Here is a 20,143-nt window from a genome sequence, read left to right on the forward strand (position 1 = left end):
AAACAAAGGAAGAGGCTGCAATGCTTGATAAGAAATGTACTCATTATCTTGCCCATGTAATTGTAACCCCTCTGTACAATATGTTCACAGAAAATAAAAATAAAAATAAAAAAAAGAAAAAAAGAAATATATGGTTGTAAAATTTCTCGACAATTCTTTTGAACTTCCTTTTTTTTCAATTGTGCAGTTTAAAAAAATCAATTGCACTTTAGATATAAAAAATATTCTGTGCTCAATTCAGCATCACATACACTAACATTGGAACGATACAGAGAAGATTAGCATGGCACCTGCACAAGGATGACATGCAAATTCGTGGAGTGTTCCAGATTTTTACAACAGAAGCTGGAGGGGATGTGGCCACAAGGGAACCATACAGCATTGTTGGTGGGAAGATAAACGTGTTCAACCACTTTGGAAAGCATTATGGAGGTTCCTCCAAAGATTCCCCATAAAGCTCCCCTTTGACCCAGCAATCCCACTTTTGGGGATTTACCTAAATGACCACAAACAAGACCATACTAAAACTACTATCACAACTATGTTTATTGCAGCATTATTTATGATAGCTAAGATATGGAACCAACTTAGATGTCCCTTCTAGATGAATGGATCAAGAATATGTGGTATATATACACAATGGAATTCTATGCCTCCATCAGAAAGAATGACATTGCCCCATTTGTTAGGAAATGAAAAGACTTGTAAAAAATTATATTAAGTGAAGTCAGCCAGGCCCAAAGAAAATTGCCAGTGGGTTTACAAAGTTGTGTTTAATACCACTTCTATGATGGCTTAATGCTTTGTAAACAGAAGTCATTAGAGAAATGCAATTCAAAATTACTATGATACTACTTCATAACTATTATAACCCTCATCAAAAAAAAATCAAAAGAACCAGGTGTGGTGGTAAAGGCTTGTAATTCGAAGCGTTTAGGAGGTAGGCGTAAAAGGATTTGGGTCTGAGGTCATCTTGGGTCCTGCACACAGTAAAAACCTGCCCTTTTATAAAACTCAAAAGGTAATAATGTTGGCTGATGAGAGTGTGGAGAAAGGGAAACTTTCTACACTCTTGGTCAAAATACAGGTTAGTATTCTCCTTGTAGAAAATAGTATGCAGTTTTCTAAAGAAATCCAAAGTTGAAATATCATCTGATCTACCAATCATGTGATTATTTCTCTCTGAGTAACTTGTATATATATATCTGTATTTCATTGTTATTCACATTATTCACAAAAGCCAAGATAATAAACTGTGGTGCATGCACAAATATATTTTTATGTTTCATCCTTAAAACGAGACTTCTCCCATTATCCACAACCTATAATGACCTGAATGATGTATTCTAAATGAGGAAAAATGTTGTCTTCTGATTTTTGTAAACACACACACACACACACACACACACACACACACACACACACACCTCAAACATTAAGAGAGAATTTTTTAAAGTAGAATTGCTAGGGCATTTAGGTCATAATGTAGAAAATAGTAGAGATACAGGATGAACCGCTATAGATTTGTAATTTACAACATGAGGATACAGGGGACAACACTGGTCTTACATAGGAATGAAGCTAAATAAGTAGGAGTTGTTATTCCTTATAGGGGTTGCTCTTTTGGGTGTTCTTCCTCCAGTAATGGATAAGAGAAACATAATTCTTTAAATATACCTGCCTGTTTGCAGAAATAATAACAAACAATACAGCAATAATTTTGTATGCTCAACATAGGACAAAATGTCAAATTAAAATACATGAGATTATCCTTGGTGTAAACTATTACAAATAAGGGAAACTCTGGGACCTATATTTTTTTAAGTCTGGCTTACTTAATATAATTTTTTTCCAAGAACTTCCATTTCCTTACAAATGAGGTGGTATCATTCTTTCTGATGAAAGCATAGTATTCCGTGTGTGTGTGTGTGTGTGTGTGTGTGTGTGTGTGTGTGTGTGTGTGTGTGTGTGTGTGTGTGATTTTCTTGATCCATTCATCTACTGAGGGGCCTCTAGATTGATTCCATATCTTATCTATGGTAAACAATACTGTGATAAACATAATTGTGCTGGTAGCTTTACTGTGGCATTGCTTGTGGCCACCTGGTTAAATGCCCAGAAGTGAGATTACTGGGTAATAGAGGAGCATTATTGTGTACATCAAGGATAATCTTAGTAGATGAGCAGAATAGCCCTCTAGCTATGTACATATGACCGTATAAGATGATTCCAAGTGAAATGAACTCCAAGACATGTTTTTTGTTGTTGTTGTTCTTAATGTACTGCATGATTTCTTTTTATCCTTTTGTGTTTTCCCCACCTATAGTTTATCCCCTGTAATCGCTGTATTTGGTTTTGATTAACATTTGATTAATATTTAATATTTAGTCACTGTATTTGATTTTGAATAACCCTGGTTATTGTAAATATGTTGATATGAACTAGGTTAGGGAAAGGGAAAAATGGTGAGACAAAGGACAAGGGGGAGAAGACAATATGTTGGAAATAATCTTGGAGGGGCTGTTGGGAGGGAAGAAGGAGAAAAATGGGGGAAGGGATAACAAATTAGAAAAGAAATAAATTCATTACCTTATTTAGGTAACTATAATACCTCTGTACATTACCTTGACAGTAAAATTTAAATAAACAAAATAAAATAAAGAATGGATGAGAAGGGGAAACAAAGGAGGAGGCAACAATGCTTGATAAGAAATTTATTCATTATCTTGCCCATGTAATTGTAATCCCTCTGTACGGTATTTTCACAATAAAAATAAACTAAAATAAAATACATGAGAGCAGCAATACAGGATATGGGACTGGGGAAAATACTATACTAAGAGTAGAACAGATGTGGAGAGCAGAAATTTTACTTTAACATAGGAAGTAATTAACTAGCATACAGATTTTCAGCCTCATGTCAGTAACTAATCAGCAAACCAATAGAGATAAAATAGAAAACTAAACAATAAAGATGAAGACACAACTTGGACCAAAAATAACAAATGACACAATTAGGAAACAAATAACAAGCTGGTAACTTTAAAAATATTAACTATAATTCTATTAACAGTTGTTTACATCACAATTTGTTAGAACTGTAATTCAAATCACAGTTTAGTACTATATCATTTTAATAAGTTACTTATTATTGATTTCTTAATGTTGAATCCTTAATATATAATTTTACTTTTAGCAGCTATAGAAAAGAAGAAAGTGAATCTAATTTTAATAATATAGTTCATGAATTGTATAATTGAGAAGCATTGGAATTTAAACAAATAATATATCATTACTTTTTAATTCTGTGAATTAATGTAATAATTCTAAGTGTATTCTACAATTAGCACTCATCTTAACATCAAATAATAAATTATTGCAAATGACTTTTGGTATTAAGTGGAAGGGTTCAGCACTGTGGTAAAATTCACACCACACAGTACAAGAGAGTATGACTCCTCTCATCTAGCATAAACTGTGGAAATTTGATTTCTACATGCACGTTAAATTCCTGTCTAGCTAACGTCTATAAAATTATATACAATTATATACACGAGGAGTATTTCAGATGATATATAAAAGTCATATACATTAATTATTTTTCTGCACCAAATAAATATCTATAGAGAGACTGCATTTCTGAGTAGATGATGGTTTATGTGTGCCAGATTATTCATATTAAGGCTTATTTTATATTTTTGACATTGTTTCTACAGTTGGATTTAATTTTTCATAAGGGGTTAAGTGTATTATATTGGATATATGAAAGTAAATGGAATCTTTATTCTATTAATCCTTTGCCACTTGTCTAATCCCAATATAAATTATCCATGTGTTTGAAGTAATGAAAATAACAATAGATTTTTTGTTAAAATAACAATAGATATAAGCACAATAAATCATTCTGTAGTAGACAAGTATTTTCACCTTTATTTTGATAGTTGGTCCTCTTTTACACTACAGAATATTCTTGGGAAAAAGTGCTCCAGGCTGACCACAACTGCAGAATATTATGGTTTGATCTATAATAAGATAAGGAAGGAAGGGGAACCTTTCTTCCAAAAGTCTGCTCCCAGGAATGTTATCAGTTGTATGGTGGTGACTTGGAGATGAACATTTCCAATGAACAGTCATCTTAACAAGCCATCTTGATATAACATTTCTGTAATTGGTTATAGAGGATTTTTTATGGCTTTGCAAGGATGCCAGATTGCCTCATTTTGAGACAATTTAAACAGGAATTTAGTCACCTGTTCTTTGTATCTTTAGGAGAAAAACCCATTGACTCTAAGCCAGGGGATCACAAAGGCTCAGAAAAGCTATTACCTTCAATAGTGATCCTAGACTTCTAAAAACAAAACAAAACAAAACAAAACAAAAAACACTCCAGTAAGCACAGCCAGTCAGGGCTGCTATCACAGACTACATGCAGTCAGGCCAGAAACAGAAGTTGAGAGTCATTTAGTTGATAATATATTTTTATGAGACATACTCAAATGAGACTCCAGAGAGAGGGTCAGAAAGCCTGATGAGAGGGACTAAAATGGATCACACGAAGATTGGAAAGTAGAATTGCTTGTAGAACAAATAAATCATAGAAAGCCTGTGCATGTAAGAACAAGACAGCAGACCAAATTCCAGAAATGCACATTATCTTAGAGGTCAAATTAATGAATTATCAATGGAAATCTTTGAAATCTTAAATATTTGACCACATGTGGGAGAAGGACAATTGCTGAAGAGAAAGAAAATATCATCAGTCTGTTAGGAGGTCCAGTATCACATTAGGAATTAATAAAGCACAGATTTGTAATAAAAAGAGAAAACAATTATTCCAACTGAGGGGTTCATTTGTTTTGATGTAACAGTTCTTGATTTAGGTGCTAGCAATTAACATACAATTGATCCAGTCCCACAGCTGAGTTGATATTGACTGCAGTATTCCTACATAAAGGGAAAGAGAAACTTTACAAATATCTGATGAAATGAGTTGAGGATGAAGTGTTCTAATAGTGATATCTGAGGTTTAGACACAGGTGAAGAGGTGGATTTTCTTTTCTAAAATTCCCCCATTTTTATCCTGGTGCCAGTGGCTCACAACTGTAATCCTAGCTACTCAGGAAGCTGAGGACTGTGGTTCAAAGCCCCCTGGGCAGGAAAGTCCCTGAGACTCATATCTCCATTTAACCACAGGAAAACCAGAAGTTGCACTGTGGCTCAAGAGGTAGAGAACTCACCTTGAGTTGAAGAGCTCAGGGACAGTGCCCAAGCCCAGACTTCAAGCCCTTCAGACTAACAACAAAAAAATCTCCCTTTTCTTGGACTGCCTACCTCTTTTCCTAACATTCAACAAAGAAGCCTTTTTATCACCCACAACATTTAAGTCCTATCCTAGCTACTGCAAATAGAATGATTTGGTTTCTCATGTCAAAAGTTCATATTTGAAGAAACAAATAACAGCAGTGGTAACGTTTTGCAAGTCCTTGAACTCTGGGCCTGTGTTATGCAGGTAGCTTTCATGTGAGATTGTTTGTTATTTATTGAATTACTGCCGATGAGGGGAATTACTGGGTCTTAAGGGAGATCTATATTTAGTCTTTTCAGGAAACTCTGTATTGCATTCCACAGTGGATGAACAAGTGTAATTTCCCACCAACAGTGTAATAGAGTTCCCAATTGGCTACATCCATGTCAACATTTGCTATTGTTAGCTTTCTTGATAATGGCCATTCTAACTGGGACGAGATAGAATCAGTCTTGTTTATTTGTAGATTTGTAGGCACCTTCTAGCTACCATAAATGAATGAATCCATGAAACTTATATTGCTCTGAGTCTGCATTCCGTTCTTTTTGCTCTTAGTATAATTTTACCAAGCCTTGCATTTTCCTTAAGACTGGTGAAAAGTCATCCTTTCTGATGGGTGAATAGAATTCCTCTCTCTCTCTCTCTCTCTCTCTCTCTCTCTCTCTCTCTCTCTCTCTCTCTCTCTCTCTCTCTCTCTCTCTCTCTCTCTCTCTCTCTCTCTCTCTCTCTCTCTCTCTCTCTCTGTGTGTGTGTGTAAGACCACTATAGGCCCATGAGTTCATTTCTAAGCCTTCTGTTTCATCTGTAATTTTTTAATTCCGTATTAAATTTGGATTGCTTTCTTTATTGTATTGAAGTATATAGTTGGGATTTTGATGAGTATTGCATTGTCAATTGTTTGGGGGCAGTATTGCAGTTTCTTCAAGTAAATTCTTCCAACCAGGAGCATTAAAAGATTTTCCATTTCCTTGAGTCTCCTTCAATTTCCCTTTTTAGATTTTTAAAGTTTTCACAGTAGAGGTCCTTCACATTTTTAATTAAATTAATTAATTCCTGTTGTTGTTTTGTTTAGTTTAGATTTGATTTGATTTTGAAACTAATACATATGAGGTTGTTTTTTGGATTTCAGCCTGGATCTTCCCATTGTTGGTAACACAGAAAAACTACTGAGTCTTGTGGTTTTATACCCTGATGCTTTGCTGAAGGCTAGTGTCACCTTTAGTAACTTGGAGGAGGAAGCTATAGAGTCCTTTAAATACAGGAACATTTCATCTGTAAAAAAGGGATAGTTTTACTTCTGCCCTATTTGGATCCCCTTTATGTTTTTCTCTTGCCTATTGCTCTTGCTAGAAAGTCCACTACCATATTGAAGAGTAGTGCAGAGAGTGGACATCCTTGTCTCATTCCTGATGTTAATGTCTCCGTGCTTCCACGGTTAGGTAAATGCTAATTATCTCTGTCATATATGTGTGTGTGTGTGTGTGTGTGTGTGTGTGTGTGTGTGTGTGTGTGTGTGATATGTGTTTCATATATATATATATGTGTGTGTGAGTCATATATGTGTATGTGTGTGAGTGTGTGTGTGTATTATATTGAGGAATGTTCCATGCATTCCTAGCTTCTCAGACCTTTTAATCATAAAGGGGTATTGGAGCTTGTTAAAAGCTATTACTACATCCCTATAGACGATCATGTGTTTCTTGTCCCTGCTTCTGCTGATGGTTTGTATTATGATTATTGACAAGAATATTCAATCCAATTGTATCCTAGGGTGAATCCTATTTGATCATACAATATTATTTTTTGTTAGTTGCTGAAATTAGTTGGTGAGAATTTTATTAAGAAGTTCTGCATAATTGCTTATCAAAGAGTTGGGTTCATAGTTCTCTTTCTTTGGTGAGTCCCTATGTGATTTGAGGAAGAGTCTAATTCTAGCTTCATAGAATGTGTTTGATAATTCCATTTCCCTTTCTATCCATTGAAGAGTTACATCTGTGTATTGTAAGTTCTTTGCAGGCCTTAATTTCATGGTAAATTCATTGAGGCCTAGATTTTTCTGGAATGCGAAGTGGTTTACTAACATTTCATTTTCATTTCTTCTTATGTGTTACTTCTTGCTTCAGATCCAGTATAGGAAAGCATCAATTTCTCCAAGATTCTCCAGGTGATTGACGTAAGATTTTCAAAGTACTCTCTTATAACTTCTCAATTTTGCTTATATCTGTTGTGTTGTCTCATTTTTGTCTCTGATTTTCTGTATTTGGATGAGTTCTCTTTTTGTTTTGTTTTTTTATTATGAAGGTGATATACAGAGAGATGGGTTACAGTTACATAAGTAATGAGTACATTTTTAACAGTGTTACCCCTTCCTGATTTTTTCGTGCTTCCCCCAACCCTGACATCGCACTCCCACAAAATTGTAAAGCTTATTTCTAACATAGCGTCTAGTGAATATCACTGTTGCTTTAGTTAATCTTTGTCGACCATTTCTGTGATTTCCCTTCCCTTCCCCAAATCAGATTAACTTATGTATAAGACAAAGGGTACAGAAATCAAAAACAGTAACTACAGGGAATAAACCAAAGGGTAAAAACTAAATAGAAATAACTAAAAACAGTTCACTATACAATCATCTTGTATCCATTTCTTGGAGCTCATTTCGATAAGCATCATTTTATGGTGATATGCATATTGCTATTGAGCTATTGGGAATATCCTAGACATATACTAGTTTTTCCAAATGAGTCAAAATATGTAGCCTATGATTCTTTGGGTCTGGCTTGTTTGAATTATTATGTTTCCAAATGATTTCATTTCCTTACAAATGGGGCAATTTCATTCATTCTGATGAAAGCATAGAATTTTCTTGTGAATATATATGACATTTTCTTGATCCATCATTGCTGGGTCATCGGGGAGCTCTAGTGAGGAACCTTTATACTTTTTTTTACAGAGTATTTGAACAAGTTTACATTTCCACCAATAGTGAGTGTAGTAATGTTCCTTTTTGGCCATATCCCCACCAGCCCAGCATCTGATATTATTAGTTTTCTTCGTAATGGTCAATCAAACTGGGGTGAGGTGGAATCTCAATTTTGCTTTGGTTTGCATTTTTTTATGGCCAGAAATGTTGCATATTTTTCATGTATCTATTGGCCATTCATATTTCTTCTTCAGAGAGGTCTCTCCTTAAATCTTAAGCCCACTTATATTATGAGGGTTGTTGTTTCTATGAGGATTTGTTTTTTTGGGGGGGTTAACTTTCGGAGCTCTAAGAATATTTGAGATTGAGGTCATTGTATGTTGCAGAGCAACTAAAGACCTTCTCCCAATCTGTGTGTTTTTACTTATCTTTCTATCTATATAAGGTCTCTTTTAAGTCAGATTTGATAAGCGTCTTTCAAGTCTGTTAATTTATTGAAAGGACCAGCTCTGTTTTGTTGATCTTTCTATGTTTTATTTTGTCTTTATTTAGTTATTTCTGACTTAATTTTTTCATTTGTTTCCGCCCACTTAGGTTTGGACTTGTTCCTCTCTTCAAAGAGCTTTAGGTACATAACAAAAATACTGATTTGAGATTTCCCCAATTGCTTGATGTAGGCATTCAAAGCTATAAATTTTTCTGTAAGTACTGCATTTAATATGTCCCAGAGGAGCTGGTATTTTGTGTGTTCATTTTTGTTAAATTCCAGAAACTTTCAGATTTCTATGCTAATCTCTTCAGTGTCCTACTGGTCATTCAGCAATATGTTGTTCAGTCTTCATGGGTTTGACAATTATTTTTGCTTTAGCTGTTTAATTGTAAGTTTATTCTGCTGTGGTCTGACAAGGTATGGGAATTCAATTAATTTTTCTTTCAATTTGGACAGAATTTCTGTGTGACATAGGATAGGTTGTATTTTGGAGAATCTTCCATGACCTGCTGCAAAGAATGTATATACTGACACTGAGTGTATATTCTGTAGATGTCTCTTAGGGCTAGGTGGTCAATGCAATTATTTAGGTCTTCAGTTTCTTGGTTGAGTTTCTCTTGAATAACCAATCCATGCATGACAATGATGGGTTGAGATGTGTTTAAAGGTTATGTAGTATTTGGTTCATGATGTGGGGTGCTCCAGGATTCAGGGCAATGATATTAAACTTGATATATCCTCCTAATGGACAGCTGCCTTTATCAATATGTAATGTCTCTTCCTACTAATTTTAATTTGAATTCTATATTATTTTATGTTAGTAATTCTACTGTGGACTGTTTATGCTGTCCATTTGCTTGAAAATTTTCCTTCCAGCCTTTCAGTTTGAGTATGTGTTTGTTTTTGTCAATGAAATGTATCTCTAGTGGAAACTGGATGGATGTGTCTTGTTTTTTGAAACTACTATCTAATCTGTGTTTTCTTTTTTTGGGGGGGGAGTCCAGTTGTGGGGCCTGAACTCTGGGCCTGGGCGCTGTCCCTCAGCTCTTCAGTTCAAGGCTAGTGCTCTACCACTTGAGCCACAGCACCACTTCTGACTTTTTTTTCTTCTGCTTATGTGGTGTTGGGGAATCGAACCCAGGGCCTCAGGCATGCAAGGCAAGCACTCTACCACTGAGCCACCTTCCCAGCCCCTAATCTGTGTTTTCTAATTGGAAATTTATGTCCATTGATATTGAGAGTTGAGGCTTGGAAATATCTAATAATTCCTGCTATTTCATACACCTGCTGTTAGGAGCTGTGCCTCATCTATTCTTATTATATTTACTTTTTTCTCTGGTAGGGAGCATTTTATATAACCAGTTGCTGTTCTTCTTGACCTTCTCTATGTAGGATATATTTGATTAATTTCAATCTTGCCGATTTGGTGGAGATAAATTGTTTCAAGTTCTCTTTGTCATGAAATATTTTTATATATCCTTTAAATGTAAAGGAGAGATTTGCTTGGGACAATATTCACGGTTGGTAGTTGTTTGCCTTTAACGTTTGCCATATATCATGCCAGGCTCTCCTTTTTACCATATCGGCTAAGAAATCATTATTTATTCTGAATGTATATCCTTTATAAATAATCAGTCTTTTCTCCTGGCAGCTTTAAGAATCCTTTCCTTGATCTCTTATGATCCTCTAATGGATTATGATGTGGTGGTGGGTTGTTCTGTTCTGGTATTCTCTGGTTTTCTAAAGGCTTCTCTTCTCTGAATGAGCCTATCTCTTTGGATGTTTGGCATGTTCTCTGCTTGATTTCTGTAATATGTTTCCCATCCATTTTGTTTCCTGCTCTTCTCCTTCTTGATACCTATCTCCCCCAAGTTTGATCTTCTAACTGAATCTGGAACTTCCAGCAAGACCGTTTCTTATTTCTTGGATTTGTTCTAAATTATTATCTCCTCTTTTCTATTAGACCTAGTCTGTCTTTGACGCCCAACATTATCTTCTATGTCATCTTTTCGCTGTAGAGACTTTCTATTTGGTTTTGGATTTCTCTGTCTCCTAATTGGTCATTTTTAGGGCTTCTATCTTTATTAAAGCTTTGTTTTAGGTCTTGTGTGGACTTTGTTTACATCTTTTCTTTGGGTAGGGGCACTGGAGGGGTTGGTTTTTTAGCTGTATCTTCTCTCATACCTTTTAACTAGGTATCTATTTTTTTTCCTTGGACTCCTTTGACTTCTCAGAAATTATTTATTTTCTGTTTGTAGTCTACATGAATTATTTTGCTAATCTTTGGTTGGTCTCATCTTGTTCACAAATTTCCTTGTGGAGGTTTTGTATCTTTTCGTTAATCACATTTTTCAGCATTACTTTTAATGTATTTTGAATACTATCTTCTAGGTCCTTAACTGTCTGTTCTAATGTCTGGTCATTTCCTGTGTGAAGTATACTACCTTGGCATCAGTTTTCTTGTATTTTTCTGATTTGTTTTGTCCATTTGGAGGATTTATTGGCTTTCATTTGGGGGATCTATGATCTTAACAGGTGACTCTCTATGTTCTTGGTTGATTTGCCAGGTGTTGGTTTGGTCTTCTGTTGTGATTTGTTTTTCTAGACTTAGGTTTTTGTCTAGACCGTTAAGTATAGGATTAGAGATCATTTGTGGTGAAATGTTGTCATGTTAATACTTGTGGTTCCAAAGACATTTCGAACTGTCCAGTGGTAAGGTGAATTGTGTCTGTGTTTGGATGTGGCTGTCTCTGTTCCTGCTTTTTTCCCATGTGGCCCTTTTATTTCCACAGTGCAGCTGTGCTTTTTTTTCACAGCAGTCACCTGCCTGGCTAGGTAACTTATCATACATTTCTGTTTCCTTGTGAAAACAGTATAAAAATCTTCTTTTGAATTATATATCTATATATAATTATACCTGACTTGGTTTGACCTGCTAGAAGTGGAGTACCTGCTAGGACTCTAAATCTCTGTTTCATTAGCTAGAGCTAGGGTAATTTTTTGTTGTTATTCTGCCATTGTTTTTCCACTTCCTCAGGTTTATTTTTGATATTGTGGCTTTTTTCACATAATTTAGGATTTGTGATGGTTGTATCCGGTTATTTTTGTGTTTCGGTTTGTGTTACTTTGAAATAGTGATTTCAGGCTTCTATGAAGAGACAGTAATAATATGAAATGTATGTTATTACATTGAAAGAAAGAGAGCAGACATTTTAACCTTTTGCTACAAGTAAATTAATATTAAGCAAAACTAAGGAAAATAATTACTTATTTACTCTTTAGTGGATGAGTATAGTACTCTTGGATATCTTGGAGGAAAAGATTTTAGACTCATTACAACTGATTCCTTACATTGAAATTATAGGCTAACCATTCTTTTTCAGAAGACAAAAGCTTCAGTTATTTCATATTAGTATTATAAAATCATAATACCTGCATATTGGTTTGTTTTCATCTGCAATTTTCAATTCCATTCTTAATCCATTAGTATCTAGGGCTTTGAATGACCAATTCCTTAAAATACATATATTTCTTATATTGTGATGTAAATCTCAGTAATACAAATATGAATTCATCTCTCCGTCGCATCTTGAGCTACATTCATATGTAATTTACGCAGTCTCAAGCATGAAACATATTTTACTCTTTTCTATGTTTTAATCAATATATCCCTTCTCTTTAGAAATATGTTCTCATATTTTTCTAGAAATATGTCTTTCATCTTTCTCATGTTTCTCATCATATTGCTCCAGTGAACATCATGTGTTTTCAGTACTTTAATTGAAATAAATATAAAGTTTTGAACATGAAGACACCCTCCCATTATCACTTTAAAGTAAAACTTTGGGGACTATTTTATATATAAAAATTAAAAAGTACAATGCAAATGTTTGTACATGAATGATCCAATGATTAAGTCAATTAGAACCAAGAGGTACCAGAACATCGTCTCAATTTATTTAAAGGCACCAAAATATTAGTGCTCATGAATATCACTCATTGTTAGAAAATGGCTAGTCATAACAAAGTTTATATTATATTTGAAATTTAAAAAATGAAAATTACACCCAGATTTGCTGTCAGTATCCTGTTTCCAGGGATACATTTTTTTCAGCAAACAGGGAAGCAAAAAATAAGGAAAGATATAAAATCAGACTGTCTTTCCTTAAGATGATAAGTACACGCAAATCGTGTGATTTATTCAAAGATATGATAAACATTCATAAGAGGATATGTGATCAGAAGTGACATGTAAGCAAAATAACTGGAAAATTGTATATGTAAATTTTGCTTCCAATATAAGATTACAAGTTTTCAATTCATGAGCCTATTGAACAAGATTTTGTATCTGTAATACAGATCCTGTATTCTACATTTTAGACATAGTCCAATTTCTCTTACCTCAGGTCCTGATCAATATTCTTCTACTTGCATGATGTCAATTGCTACTAAAGTAACAAGTTATGTCTTTTTTTCATTTCTAGATCCAATAAATTTTAGTATTTTGGAATAGTAGTATAAATTCATGGAGTTTGCTTTGATGTCAAGTTTGAGGATCCTGTATTCAGGGTATTGTGAATTGGCCTGAAGCAGCCAGGAACATATTATGAATATACAGACAGAGCATACTAAGATCTAGGTACTTGATCTCAGAGAAAGATAAAGGTCCAGGCAAGATTTTGAAGCCAAGATAAAGCAATGGAGCAAACATCAATCAACTATTATTACAAATGAATGGAACTGATCTCTGATGTGTCTGGTGGCAGCTCTGTGTTTGTGTGTGTGTTTGTGTGTGTGTGTGTGTCTGTAGAGAGAGAATTTTAGTGTATCTTCCATATTTACAGTCCATAGAGCATTACTTGCTATGGAGAAGGTGCTCATATCAGGCTCTGATACCACTGTCATCACTTTAAACTGCTAAAAGCACTTGCTTAATCTCTAATTAAAAAGAAAAAAATAAACTAACATCTTACAGGATTGTTTTGGTAATTAATTGGTATATTGAAGGCCAAAGGGAGGGATTGGAGATTATTATAATCTTTTTCCCCTCTTCTGATTATTACACAGCAATAGTTGTGATTTTCAGGACTCTCTTTCAATGTACTCACAGCTGAATTACTAATATGCTTAATAATATGAAAGATATGATACAGAAATAGATCAGCCAGCAAGCACAAAGAACTAGTGAAAAGATCAAACTTTTGAGCAGGGTTGCCACATCATTTAGGAATGCAATTCCTTCATATGAACTTCAAATTTTGTGGCTTTCCTTGTGTGATTAAAAGGTAAGAAAGTAGAAGCAAGAATTCCTTTTCAGCCAAGTAGAAAATGCTCATGATTCCATTCTCATGTTGCAAATTTCCGTTCCATAAAGACTCTTCATTAGAGTGCTTTCATTTAATATACTTCAGCACATCATCCTTCCCTGTTGGAAACAGGCAAAAAGATAATTTTGTTTGAATATTATCTTATGTAAAATAGTGTGTATAGGCATGATTTGTATAATTACAAATGTTTGTAATAAATGTAAGTAGGAATCATGTCACAACTAAAAATATACATAAAATCACATAACAAGACTAGAAGTCACAGCATTTTGTGCATAAATACATACATTAGATTAGTGCAAAATTTCTATTTTGAGAAAAACTTCATATTAAAGTATAATGCACTTTACTAAGGGTTGAAATATTTTATTGAAAAATATATTTCTTAGAGATATTTTTGCTTCATAATTTTAAGAAGAAAAATGATCCCAAAGTAATTATTTTTTTTACTGTTTTCCTGTTTCCATGTGTTTAACCTTCAAATTAGAAATCCAGATATATGATTTAATTTAACCAAAAATATTTATTGAGTATAAAGTCCTTCTACTCTCTTCATTTTCCACACTAAGATCACCAAATATGATGAGTCTGAAATAATTAGTGTATTTTTTACCTATGTTAATATTATTTACAATGTGAGTGAAATGTTTAAAAAGTAGTATTTATTTTAGCTTAATTGCTCTGAAGAGACAATAAATGATATAATCAAAGGCTTAAAATGATTAGATTTAAAATTTAGAATTCAGGAAATGGTTTTGACCACTCTGGTTACTGGAGCCTTCACTACAACCTCATGAAACAATTTATATTGATGAAGCAAAAATCTGAGTTTAGCCATTTATGAATAAAAAGTCATGTAGTTCTGAATATGTAGAGTTACATATCAAACATAGAAAATTTAGCTTTAAAATACTTGAATATGCTAGTACATTTAATTGCAGGGTAAGTACTTGTTCTGAAAGGAGATAAAATTGCATTTATTTTGAAATGTAAACCTAACTATTCATTTGAATAAAAGACAATGTTTAAAATATCACTCATTCAAGAAAGAAGATGTACAGTTAGTTGTTTTTCATGCCAATTATGTTCTCTAAATTTACTATAAATACTAGATTAGTAAACCTAATTCATTACTTTCTGGGAAATAGAAATTCAATTTCCTAAAACTCATGACTATAACTTTTTCTCAAACAATTGCTAAGTAATTGTTTTATATTTTTTGTCATGGGATATTATTTGATATATTTTTATTCATTAAGTTAAATAATTGGCCAATAACAATATAAATTATGCATGAACAAAGTTTATCTAACACAAGTATTTCTTTCACAAGACATATCATGGCTCTCTTAAGGAACACGAGAAAGCAGTGTGCTCTTTATTAATTTTTACTTATTTTCTTAATAGTTATTAATTGTCAGAAGTGGCAATTCTATAATATATTTAAAGCATTTGATTATACTCCTTCTATTTCCTTTTCATTGCTCCTTTCTCCAAAGATGTTCTGCTTTTCACATAAAATTACGTCTTCATATACGTGCATATAAACTAATTTGGAATATTTAAGCTAAACTGCAACTTAATTCAAGATCTACAGTGGATTAATAGGATGAATAAAAACTTCAATATTTTTTGTTAACTTCTGACTTGAGTTATCACTATTATTATGGTTAGGGTTAGGATCCCAGACAGAATTAGAATTAGAATTAGAGAAATAGAAAATTTAGGTTCAACACAGGATGTCCCATTGCAACAATGATATGCACAAGACACTATGTTGAAAATGAACTTTACACCCTGGGGAGGGAGGAGTAAGGGAAGTGGGGAGGGATGGGATAGTGGGAGAACAAGACAGAAGGGGGTAACAATGCTCAACAAGAAATGTACTCCTCATGTTACAAGTGTACTTAATCCCTCTTTAAAGCATCTTTACAACAAAATAAATTTTTTAAAAGAATAATGAAAAATAAAACCTGCCAGTACATAGGAAAACACTTAAAAATTTTAGGTTCAAAATGCAAGTAAAATTTAGACCTACATGCTGAGCAAGAGTTAGAGTAAATGTGAAAAGGCTTCTTCTTAACATGATGATTCAGATATATGTAGGCTTAGAATTAGGCAAGGTGTTCCAGTTAGAGTTGGGTTAGGATGAGAAAAAAGATATAAGATATTGTGTAAAACTGCCACGTATTTTAAGAAAAATGAAGGGCATCAAAGTTAGAATGAATGAAAACCAGTGTTACTTTAAACATTCAGATATAATTTGGTTTAAAGTGTGAGATACTTTGTTTGTTCTAGCTAGGGATAGGGATGGATAAGCTTTACTGTCAATTTTACTTTTACACTAAGAAGTAGAAGCAAAAAATGTGTGATTAAATAGAATCTAGACGCCGGGCGCTGGTGGCTCATGCCTGTAATCCTAGCTACTCAGGAGGCTGAGATCTGAGGATCGCTGTTCAAAGCCAGCCCGGGCAGGAGAGACCGTGAGACTCCTATCTCCAATAAACCACCAGAAAACCGGAAGTGGCACTGTAGCTCAAGTGGTAGGGCGCTTGCCTTGAGCTGAAGAGCTGAGGGACAGCGCCCAGGCCCAGAGTTCAAGCCCCACGACCGACAAAAAAAACAAAACAAAACAAAAAAAAAAAAACAAATAGAATCTAGACAATTTTCCTTACATTAACCATTTGGTGTTAAATCAGACGGTGATTAAGATTAGGTTTCTGGTTAACCGGAGTTGAGGATAGTGGCTTGCACCTATTATCCTAGCTACTCAGGAAGCTGATTTCTGAGGATCACAGTTCAAAGCTAGCCCGGGCAGGAAAGTACGTGGACTTATCTCCAATTAACCACCAAAAAACCCAAAAGTGGTGCTGTGGCTCAAGTGGTAAAGCACACACCTTGAGCTAAAGAATTCAGGGATTGTGCCCCGGCCCAGAGTTCAAGCCCTACGACCAACAAAAAAAAAAAAGAAATGTGTTAAATGATGAGTAAAGCTGAACTTATTTTAGGTTCTAGGAATTCAGGAAATACTGGGAAAATGGAAATACAATTTATTTCATAATATCAGGAATTGAGATCAATGGGTATAATGATTCCTGTTATGGAACAAGATATATTCCGAATTAAGAGTGAGAAAATCTGTAGGGTTTACAGAAAACCTGAAATTTATTTCAAGAATTATAAGTGGAATTTCAGTTAGGATTGCAGAAAACAGCATTTTTCATAAATTTTAGAATTGGGATACTATTAGTATCAAGGTTATGGTTAGGATTCGAGCCATGGTTAGCGTTAGAGTGAAGGAGAAGAAAATGAGGCTCAAACTGAAGGTAAATTTTAGAATAAGCCTGGTAATTAGAATGAATGTGAACTAGAGTATTGCTATTAATATTAGAATCTACTTACAATTAGGCTTATGGTTATTGTCAATGTTCCAGTTAAGATTAAGTTAGGGTTAGAAAATGACTAAGATATTCGAAAAAATGAAATCTATTTTTGGAAGGCTTATTTGAATCAAGTTAGGATGAGTGAAAACTAGTGTACTTGTGTTAGTGTTAGTATTGTCATACAATTAGGATTAAGATTAAGGTCAGTATTTTGGTCTGATTATGATGACTGTTATGAATAAGAAAGTTTTTAGTATAAAATTCAGTTCTCACTAACAAGTAGAAGCAAAAATATGAGACTGAATAGTAACTAGAGCATTATCATTATATTTATTTCTCAGTGATCATTCTTGTAATGATTAATGAGAGTTTTCCAGCCAGGTTTAGGCTGAGAGTTAGCATTAAGTAATGGACTAGAGGGTAAGTAAATCTGAAACTGTTTTAGGGTACAGGGTTTGTGGAAAAGGTAGGATGAATGGAAACTACAAAATTTTTCCTGATAAGACCTGTTGCAACAATGAGAAGTACAAAATGTCATGTCAAAACCAGCTTTACAATGTCGGTGTGGGGGGGTGGGGGGTATAATTGGGTGGGGGGAGGGGGGAGGCTGGGAAGGGAGGTGAAGGGTAAACAAAGGAGGAGGCTGCAATGCTTGGTAAGAAATGTATGCATTATCCTGCCCATGTAATTGTAGCCCCTCTGTACAGTATGTTCTCAAATAAAATAAAATAAAATTTAAAAAAAAAGCCTGGGACTTAACTGTCCAACGTGAAATAGTTATTGTGGAACAATCTAAGTTAAGAGTATCAAGATTTAAACTAGGTACAGTGGCTCAAATCTGACAGGAAAATTTTCAAATGGTTTTGCAATGAAATAAAAAAGTTTAAGAATAGGTTTAACCCTAAACTTCACATTTGGATTTTGACTCAATAATCTCTGAATTACCATCATCTATGAAGAAGACACAAAACGCTGATTTTTACCAAAATGTTTATAATTTTGATATCATACTTTATAGTAATGTGAAAAATAAGATCTTATGTTTTCTTTAAAGATATTTATATAGTTTTTGTTTCTGAAGCAAAACTTTATGAACAGGGCAATAAATATTAAATATTCTAACATAAAAAAAAATTTCCTGATAAGAGAATTTGAGGACAAGTAATATAATCGTTCATGATAGAGAACAAGATAATTTCAGAGGTAGAGTCAGAAAATTTGTGGGAATTAGGGCATACTGAAACTAATTTCCAGAGTGCAAACTGGAGTTTTCATTAGTATGATTAAAAACTAGTCTTTTTCTTAAACATTAGAATTCGACTATCATTAGGGTGAAAGTTAGGTTTCAGTTCCAGCTGGCTTAGTGTAAGCATTAGGGAAATGGAAAGTTAGGGTACAACTGTAAGTAAATCTTCGAATAAGTCGAGTTATAATTAGGATGAATGTGAAATAGGAAACGGCTAATAATATTAAGATTAGGGTATGATTAGTGTGAGGGTTAACCTGAATATTCCAGTTAGAGTTAGGGTTACAATAATGGAAAGATAATGAGCAAAACTACAAACTATTTTAAGAAAGATAAGTTGAATCAAAGTTAGGATGAATAAAAACTAATGTATTTGTGTGGCTTTTAAAATCCAAAGCACATTAGTTCCAGTGTTAGGGTTACTTTTCTAATTCAGGTTAGGCTTAGGGTTAGGGAAGGGTAAGCTTTAAATAAAATTGAATTTTTTGTTAACATTTTCAAGTAAAATATGTTTGAAATTTAACAAAAACTACAGAGTTTCTCTAAGTTTCCTATGCAGGGTTCAATGGGGTTAAATTTAGAGTTAGGTTTCTAGTAAGGTTTAGATATATAGTAAGGGTTAGGAACTAGAGTAGATTTTAAGCAAACCTGCGACTTCTTTTTGGAGATATAGGAGTTCTGTACAAGTTAAGATTAGTGGAAACTATGGTATTTTTCATGATATGAGGATTTGAGGTTAATGATTCATAATAGGGAACAAGATAGATATCAGAGTCCAAGTCTAGGAATCTGTAGTCTTTGGAGCAAACTGCAAATCATTTCAAAGACAATGCGTATCTGTAAGGATGTATCTAAACTCGAGTATTTTCCATTAATTTTAGGATTGGGTTACTATTTTCATGAAGATTACTCTTAGGGTTCTGACCAGGATTACAGTTAGGATTAGGGAAATTGAAGGTTGAGAACTTGAGTGACTTACTTCCCTTGTGTATGTATATGCACTATTCTAAGGCTTGAACTCAAGGCTTGGGTTCTGTTCCTGAGCTTTTTGCTGTAGGCTACGAGCCACGAATACACTTCCAGCTTTCTTTGGCAGAAAATTGGAGATGAGAATCTCACAGACTTTCCTATCTGAGCTGACACTGAAGTGAGATGTCCAGATCCCTGCCTTCTCATTGAAGTTAGGATCAAAACCATAGGTCCCGTCTGTAGTTTCCCTTACTTGCAGTAACTAGTACATGGTATCATATGACCATATAAGATGATGTTAAGTAAAATGAACCCTAAGATATGGACACAAATGAGTTTTTATTCCATGAGATTCTTATCTCTATATAATCCCCCAAATAAAGTTGGAAGGGGAGCTGTGGTTCAAGTATAGAACGCCAGCCTTTAGGGAAAAAGCTTAAGTGAGAAGGTAAGGTCCTGAGTTTAAACCAAAATATTAGCACTCAAAAAAGTTGATTTCT

General features: G+C 34.0%; 1 non-coding gene across 1 annotated transcript; it reads left to right on the top strand.

The window, feature by feature from the left end:
- Positions 1-228: 228 nt before the first annotated feature.
- On the top strand, positions 229-335 carry LOC138813058 (U6 spliceosomal RNA). Its single transcript, XR_011367706.1, has one exon. It is a non-coding gene; the product is annotated as a U6 spliceosomal RNA (small nuclear RNA).
- The last annotated feature ends 19,808 nt before the right edge of the window (positions 336-20,143 follow it).

Source organism: Dipodomys merriami, unplaced genomic scaffold (genome assembly GCF_024711535.1).
Source record: "Dipodomys merriami isolate MVZ:Mamm:240054 unplaced genomic scaffold, mDipMer1.0.p SCAF_58, whole genome shotgun sequence".
Classification (NCBI taxonomy): Eukaryota; Metazoa; Chordata; class Mammalia; order Rodentia; family Heteromyidae; genus Dipodomys; species Dipodomys merriami.